The sequence below is a fragment of the Peromyscus maniculatus genome, chromosome 3 (assembly GCF_049852395.1).
Source record: "Peromyscus maniculatus bairdii isolate BWxNUB_F1_BW_parent chromosome 3, HU_Pman_BW_mat_3.1, whole genome shotgun sequence".
NCBI classification, from domain to species: Eukaryota; Metazoa; Chordata; class Mammalia; order Rodentia; family Cricetidae; genus Peromyscus; species Peromyscus maniculatus.
In genome coordinates, this window is record NC_134854.1 from 143,883,629 (window position 1) to 143,892,904 (window position 9,276).

Consider the following 9,276-nt stretch of genomic DNA (forward strand, 5'->3'; position numbering starts at 1 on the left):
GTGTAAATGTAGTGGCGTAGGGTCCTCACCCCATAGCCGAGAGGAAGGAGGGAGAACTTGAGAGCAAGAAAGAGAGGGAGTGTGGGAAGAGGAAAGAAAGAGATTGAGGACCACTCATCACCTTCAAAGCCACACTTCCATCCACTTCTTCCATCTGGGCCCCGCTGGAAGTTTCACCCGCTCCCCAAAACAGCGCCACCTGCTGGGAAGTTTGTGGTTTAATGAAGCACAATTGAAGTCCATGCATGCTGAGAGCTGGTGCTCCAGCAGCTGAAAAGGAAATCCTTCTGTTGTGGGGTGGTGTGAGGTGGGGGTGGTGGGGTGGGGTGGGGTGGGGGTGGTGTAGGCCTTTGAGTGGGAGGGGCTTAGCGGGAAGGATAACTGTGTTTGTAGGGAAAGCATAGCAGTCCTGTGGCTGAAAAAGACCATATTCAAGGTTCCCATGCTGGGGACGTAAGTGCTGACGGATGTGAAGAGAGGGGTGTGGCGTGGAGACCTGGAGTGAAGTGGAAGGTCTCAAGCTAGGCTGAGAGGTTTGGATTTAATTAGATGGCTGGTGAACTACTGAAGGGGTTACAAAAGGAAAGAAATGCTTTGTTATGTTACAGTAAAACTAATTTTCAGATGAAAAAGGTTAGAGAAAGAAGTGATGGGGCAGAAGGGCTCTGAAGTCACTAGGGCCATTTTGGATTAAGAATAGGTGTGGGTGGTGAGAGGAATCCAGGGGACCCAATAGCAACCTGGGAAGTGAGGAGGGTGAGAATCAACACCCAACTTTTACAGATGAAACAATTTAGACATGTTCAGTATTTCCCAGGTATATTAGGGTTCTCTAGAGGAACCAAGCTGATAGGATGAGTATGTATTAAAAGGGACTTACTAGACTTACTTACACAATATGGCCTGGATAGAAACAGTGGCCGTCTTTACACTGAGAGGCTGAGGACCAGTAGCTAGTGCTTAGCCACAAGACTGGATGCCTCGGCAGTCTTCATCTGCTGCTGACGGGTTCTTGAAGAGCCGCTTGTCATCGGTTCATGTCGGCAGGTTGAAGAGGCTGAGTTCTGGTGTCAGCAAAGAGCGGCGGTGGCAGCAGCCACAGAACAGCTGCACTTCCAGGCAAGAGGCTAAGGCAAGCAGGCAAAACCAAAAGCTTCCTGCTGGGACTTCCTTGTATCTGGGCTGCTACCGGAAGGTGCTGTCCACATAAATGGAGGGTCTTTCCACTTCAATTAACCTAATAAGGAAAATCCCTCATGGGTATTCCCAGGTGCAAACATAATGTAGATAATCCCTCAGGTGTGCCTAGGGCAGCGGTTCTCAACCTGTGGGTTAAGACCCCCTCCACAGGGGTCGCACATCACATATTTACATTATGGCTCACAACAGTCAATTACAATTATACAATTACAATTGTATACAACAAAAATACAATTATACAATTACAACATAACAATTACAGTTATGAAGTAGCAGCAAAAATAATCCTATGGTTGGAGGTCACCACAAGAAAGGGTTGCAGCAATAGGGAGGTTGAGATCCACTGGCCTAAAGGCTTGCCAAGTCAACAATCAAGGTTAATCACCACAGTGCTGGAAAGGGCTTCTACTGGGTGAGGGTCAATTCTGTAAGGGGGTTGTCTCCACCGAGACTCCAGGCAGTCTTTGGCTTTCGAGACCTTGTGAAATTAAAAAGAAGATTTTAAAAAAAGATTCTGATATACAATAGTACACAGTAAACATCCCCAAAGGGAAGAATGGGCACAGCAAGAAAAGATCGGGCTGAAGTAAGTCTGAGACCTGTTAGGAAACACACCATGCCCCACAGCTCTATGCCTAGTATCTGAGCCATGTAGTGTTAGGACATGCACTCTAATGGATTTGGGTAACCCAGCTCCTACAGCCCAACCAACTGAAGTCCACAAGGTCTCTCTAGTAGGTTGTTCCATTTATTGTCTGCGGGTTTCCTTGGCAAATGTCCCATGTTTTTGGCATCTCTACTGTCTTATGGTTTCAATTGCTGTGAAGAGACACCATGACCACGGCAACTTTTATAAAGGAAGACGTTTAATTGAGGGGGGCACTTACAATGTCAGAGGTTTAGTTCATTATCTTCATGGCATGTAGGCAGACCTAGTGCTGGAGAAGGAGCTGAGAGTCCTACATTTTGATACTTCAGGCAACAGGAAGTGGTCTGAGACACTGGGTGTAGCTTGAGCATAGGAGACCCCAAAGCCCACCCCCACAGTGACACACTTCCTCCAATAAGGCCACACCTCCTAATAGTGCCACACCCTATGAGCTTATGGGGGCCAATTACATTCAAACTACCACATTCTACTCCCTGGCCCCCATAAAGTTGTAACAATATCAATGCAAAATGCATTCAGTCCAACTTCAAAAGTCCCCATAGTCTATCACAGTCTCAACAATGTTTTAAAGTTCAAAGTTTCTTCTGAGATTCACTCAATCTCTTAACTGTAATCCCCTATAAAATCAAGGTAAAAAACAGACCACATACTTCCAACATATAATGGCACAAGATAGACATTAGCATTCTAAAACATAGGGAAGGGAGCATAGTGAGGAAATATTGGACCAAAGCAAGACTGAAAACCAGCTGGGCAAACTGCAAACTCTGCATCTCCATGTCTGATGTAGAAATGCTCTTCAGATCTCCAACTCTTTTCAGCTTTGTTGACTGCAATACACTTATTTCTCTTGGTCTGGGTCCACTCACTGTTAGCAGCTTTCCTCAGCAAGTACCCCACAACTCTGGTATCTCCAGCATCTTGGGCTCTCCAAGGCAATCAGGCTTCAACTTCACAGCTTCACACAATGGCCTCTCTTGGTCTCCATCACGGACACCCCTGACACAAGCCTGGTCTCAGCAGCTTTTCTTAGTTGCTCCTTGACTCTAAAGTCAGAACCAAGTGGCTGAAGCTGCCAAGTTCTGCTGTTTTCTGGGGCTAGAATGTGTCCCTCTTGTTCAATTACATCTTCACCAGTTTTCTGTTTTCCATGGTTTCTTTCACTGCCTAAGCATGGCTGTCCTGGAACTTGCTCTGTAGACCAGGCTGGTCTCAAACTTAGAGATCTGCCTGTCTTTGCCTTTGGACTGCTGGGATTAAAGGTGTATACCACTACATCTAGCTGGAAGCTTTTTTTTTAATTCCTTTTCACAGGTTGGAAACTTAGCTGGGTGGGATCTTGCCCTGAGGTCACCACTCCCTTTATTCCATTTCTTAATCTGTTTATCTCCCTGAACACAGGACTTAGGTTCATTCCACTTCCTTGTGCTCCTTTTCTCCTCAAATTTTATATTTTCTTGCTTTTTTTCCATTATAAATCTGTATAAGAGTGACCAGTCATAACCACACAACAGAGTCAGTACTAGGCTGTTTTGAGATTTCCTTTACCAACAGAATTAACCCAAATCTCTTCACTTTAACATCAGGCAGACTCTTTGGAAAAGAGCAAAAGGCAGCCACACTCTTCACCAAAATATTAGAAGAACTATCTCTAGACAAAATACTAAAATTCTTTTTCCTCTGAATCCTCTTGAACTAGGCCCACACAGTTCATCAAATCACACTCAGCACCACTGTCTTCCATGCTTCTAGTAGGACAGTCCATTAAGCAGCACTTAAAGCGTTCAACTGGTTTTCTAATCCAGAATCCCAAGGTTCATAGTCCTTCAAACAAAAACCTGGTCAGGCCTATCACAGCAATACCCCACTTCCAGTACCAACTTCTGTCTTAGGATTTCTATTGCTGTGAAGAGACACCATGACCACGGCAACTTTTATAAAGGAAAACATTTAATTGGGGTGTTACAGTTTCAGAGGTTTAGTCTGTTCATGGTGGTGTACAGGCAGATATGGCCCTGGAGAAGGAGATGAGAGTCCTCCATCTTGATCCCACAGATAACAGGAAGTTGTCTGAGATACTGGGCATATTTTGAGCATAGGAGATCTCAAAGCCCACCCCCACAGTGACATACTTTCTCCAGTAAGGCCACACCTCCTAATAATGCCAGTCCCTTTGAGCTTATGGGGGCCAATTACATTCAAACCACTACATCTACCATTCTGAAGTCTCCATGACCACTTATGCTTCACCTTCAAGGCTCATGCATACCCTATCCAGAGTCACCTTGCTACATATTGCCTGGCCTCACAGAACCTAGGGCAAACCTTTAGGACCCCATTACTCTTGCATTTTGTGCAAAACAAGTACCTATTGGGCTTGGAGAGATGGCTTAGAGTTTAAGAGCATGCACTGCTGTTGAGAGGACCTGAATTCAGTTCCCAGCACCTAGGCTGAGTGACTCACAACCACATGTCACTCCTGCCCTAGGAGGTCCAGCCCCCTCTTCTGGTCTCTTTGGACAAAGGCAGTTAGCCTTGTAAGGATCAACATTTCCTGAACATTCCTCTCCCACTTTTCACTGATAAGCCAATCACATCAGATTGTGAGATTGAGCTCCCACAGATAGAATGAGATGTAGATACTACCTACATTAGGGATAAAGGATAGAAGTCATCTTGACCAAGAGCACTTGCTAGTTTTGGCAAGACTTTTTTGTTTTGTTTTTCCCCCTCAAAATAACCGCTCCTTTGAGCCAGTTTTGCTTTGTTTGTGCGTTCTTCCACTTTGTGTGAAAACTGAGATTATTCTTCGTTTCTAACAGCTGTAAGATGAAATAATCCCATCAGTCCCCAAGTTGATTTTGGTGACAGCAACAGAAAAGTAAGCAATATGGAAGCCGGTACCAGAGAGTGAGTTGTTGCTGTGAAGAACCGGACTGTGCTGGGTTTTGGAGGAATATGAAGATTCTGGAACTTTGGACTAGAAAAGCAGTTGAACAATGTAGATGAGACTTATGGGCTATCATTTTTGAGGATGTGGAGGTTTTACAGGAGCTGCTCAGAACTCTCTGATTCCCAGGCAGGGAGCAGGGAAGGGATGGGGAGCAGGGTGTGTGGCCACCGGTATCCTTTGGTGTGAGTCTCATTCCCTCAGGTGAGAAGTTCTGGCACCTGGAAGTCTGTCAGTCAGTTGCCTGTCAGGGTTGCCGTGGGTACTGTGGCCTGAGCAGCCGCTGGCCTCCAACATCAGTCACACTCTTACAAACACAGGCCTAAGACACTGGCCTGTCTCCCTGTCTTCTTTCTCTCACACTCTGACAGAATGGCTCTTGCTTCCTTCCAAGTCCAGGTGCAAATTTTACAATCTACTAGACTAAGAACCCAAAAAAGGGAACTCCGATTTCTCACTAATGTACTTAGGTATTAAATCATCTAATTCTGTAGCATTATTCACAACAATGTATTATTTCTTTGCTGTGGGATGTTCTATATGCTGTGAATGTGTTGCTCTGATTGGTTGATAAATAAAAGGCTGATTGGCCAGTAGCCAGGCAGGAAGCATAGGTGGGGTAAACAGACAAGAAGAGAATTCTGGGAACAGGAAGGCTGAGTCAGAAGTTGCCAGCCAGACACAGGAAGCAAGATGTGAAGGCAGAACTGGGAAAAGGTACCAGGCCATGTGGCTAAACATCAATAAGAATTATGGGTTAGTTTAAGTACAAGATCAAGCTAGCAAGAAGCCTGAGCCAAACAGGTTTAGGCCAAACAGTTTTAATTAATATAAGTGTCTGTGTGTTTATTTGGGTCTGAGCGGCTGCAACCTGGGCAAGACTGGAGAAAACTCCAGCTACATTTCTTAGCTGTGGTGGTATTGTGTTCCCCAAAATATTGTGCACCCTAATAAACTTATCTGGGGTCAGAGAACAGAACAGCCACTAGATACAGAGGCTAGAAAATGGTGGCACTCACATCTTTAATCCTAGCATTTCAGAGACAGAGATCTACCTGGATCTCTGTGTGTTCAAGGATACAGCCAAGCAAGGTGACTCACACCTTTAATCCCAGAAAGCGAGCCTTTAATCCCAGGGAGTGATGGCAGAAAGCAGAAAGGTATATAAGGTGTGAAGACCAGGAACTAGAAGCTTTTAGTTGGTTAAGCTTTTAGGCTTTGGGCAGCACAGTTCAGCTGAGAGCCATTTGGATAAGGACTCAGATAGTTCCAGTCTGAGGAAACAGGATCAGCTGAGGAACTGGCAAAGTGAGGTAGCTGTGGCTTGTTTTGCTTCTCTGATCTTTTAGCATTCACCCCAATACCTGGCTCCAAGGTTTGATTTTATTAATAAGACTATTTAAGATTCCTGCTACACTTAGCAGTTATTCCAACGACAAAATTATCCCTTTTAACACTGATAAACTATGTGCATTTCAAATAGAAGGCCCAGAAAGCATGTTAAAAATTTCTCTTCATCAGTTTGCCTAGCAAAAAATGAGTTTAGAGGCTAGGCATAATGGTGCACACCTTTAATCCAGTACTCAGGAAGCAGGAAGATTGCAATAAGTTCAAGGATAGCCTGGTCTACCAAAACCAAACCAAAACAACAAAGACAAAACCAGTTTAGAGATTTATGTAACATTTAATAAAAGCATATTTTAATAATTCAATCAGCCTTTAGATTTATTAATTTCCTTTGTATTAGTACTTTATCTTCATTTATATCTGTGCACCACATATGTGCAATGTCCTCGGGGGCCAGAAGGGGACAGCAGATCCCCTGGAACTGGAGTTACCTAGTGACCTGCCATGGGGGTGCTGGGAATCAGAGTCCTCTGCAAGAGCAACAGGTGCTCTTGGCCACCAAGACAGCTCTCCCACCTGGAATCAGGCCTACAATGTAACAAACTACTTCATCACTTTTGGTAAGACTTACAGAAACAGGTCTTTAAGAAAATTACTGCATACAGAGCAAGCTAGAGAGACAGCGTCTGGCCTCTCTGGGCACCTGTACTCACGTGCATGTACCCACAAGCAGACACATACACCTATACATACTTAAAAATAATGGAAATAAATCTCTAAAAAGTTATTTATGGAGATTATATGTCCTGTAATTTGCACTGAAAAAAGAAAATCTAATGTAAAGATTTTTTTATGTACTTATCCATTACTTTATACATCATAGCCTTAATTAAAGCTGTGTATTTATCAGTCGTATATTAAAAGAACAAAATGATAAGCAATAATCCAAAAAAAAACCAGATTTTTAATTTATATCATTTAGAGGCATTTTTATCAACATAAAGCATTTGTTGTTATTTGATGTGAATTTTATTCAGCTTCTGTAATCTCGGTAATAAGATTTTTTTCTCTCCATCTCAGTTTCTTGAATTAACATTAAAAAGTACTGGACCCAAACATTCCACTAGCAAGGACTCTCATAATCAGCATTTCTGTTAGTTAACATTTTACACAGGCCATCTTGAAGTCTAGCTTCCCTTTTAGTTTCGAATCCCTCTTGCCTTTCGGCTGTCTTCTCTTTCAAAGGGAAACCCCTCCATCCAGATGCCCTGGGCTCCATACGCTCCAGGGTTTGTTAAACACTCAAGGGTACAACTCTCCCTAGGGGGCACTGAGTTAGCATTTTTCAGTTACAGAAATCATGGCACAAATCTCAAAATTCCTGCTTCCTTATCTCTAATGGGTGCTGTGGATATCGTTCTGTATAAATAAAGCACTGACTGGCCAGTGGCAAGGCAGGAAGTATAGACAGGACAAGGAGAGATGAGAATTCTGGGAAGTGGAAGGCTGAGTAGGGGAGACACTGCCAGCTGCCACCATGACAAGCAGCATGTGAAGATGCTGGTAAGCCATGAGCCACGTGGCAAAGTATAGATTTATAGAACTGGATTAACTTAAGATATAAGAACAGTTAGCAAGAAGCCTGCCATGGCCATACAGTTTGTAAATAATATAAGTGTCTGTGTGTTTATTTTATAAGTGGGCTGTCAGACTGCCGGGGTTTGGCAGGACCCAGAGAGAAAACTCCAGCTACAAATGGGTCTACAGAACCTAATGGTCCAAGAGCTCCAAGTCCTCTCCTGCTGCTTTGCAAACACTCCAAGTAGTTCAACATAACTACAGCTTTGCTCAAGAGAGCTTCCAAATTGAGAGAGCCCGTTGTACAAATGGCATGGTGGCTCAAACAGTTCAACAAGAGAACTTCTGAGACAAAGCCAGACACCAAATGGCAGTTGCCAATGATGGTTCAGATGAATCCCAAGTTGCTCAAAAAAACCACTTGCATTTTGCAGTACTGTGTAGATGAGTTTTTTTTGGGCCACCAGCTCACAAAAAATGACATGGAGACTTATTATTCATTATGAAAGCTCAGCCTATAGCTTAGGCTTGTCCCACTAGATCTTACAACTTAAATTAACCCATTTCTATTCATCTACGTGTTGCCACGTGACTCGTGGCTTTTACCTCTCCCCTGCATGTCTTGCTCCCTCGACTTCCAGTTGGCAATTTCACCTGTCTTCTTCTCTGAGTCCTCTCTGTACCCAGAAGTCCTGCCTAACCTCCTCTTGCATAGCAATGGCCATTCAGCTCTTTATTAAACCAGTCACAGTGACACATCTTCACACAGTGTAAAGGAATATTCTGCAACATTTCCCCATCTTTGTCTAAATAAAAAGAAAAGGTTTTAACTCTAAAAACGCAAAACTATATACAATAAGAACAATTAGCAAGTAAGAAATACATTCACAATGTCTAGCCCATATTTGCTGTTATTGTGGGTGGGGGGAGGCTCATGCATGGAAGTCAAGGATGCTTTCTGGATTTGCTCATCTTCATGTGGGTCCTAGGAATTGAACTCAGGTTGTCAGGCTTGCAGGGGAAAATTCTGGGAAGAAAAAGTGCATTATTATTAAAGGGAGATTTTTCCTTCTAGCTCTAGCAGGCCTTAAAGGTGGTAGCTTTCATGAGTGGTGGTCCCTTAGCTGGGTGATCAACTTGCCTAAGTGAACGTTAGGGCTCTACGTGGCCCAGAGATTCCATTCTTTGACTAGGAGGTAATAGCTTTTCTTTAAAGGGCCTTTAGTGCTACTGTAACAACATTGACTTTAATAGTATTTTAAATGCCCAGGTTCCTGCCACCATTAACACTCCCTCTTAGCAGGTTAGAGTACTGGCTGCTAGCCTGGCAAGGGAGTTCTATCTCTGGGACTCACATGTGTGTGTTGGCGTGTGCACAACCTCTACCCCAATAAACAAACAGACAAATAAATGTAATAGAAAAACTAAAAGAAAATGCTCAGGTTCTTTAATGGTCCATACATGGTGGCAAGGGGGGGGGCCGAGTGGACATATGTCTGGTTGCTCTGCTCTCCCATTCAAGGCAGAGTAA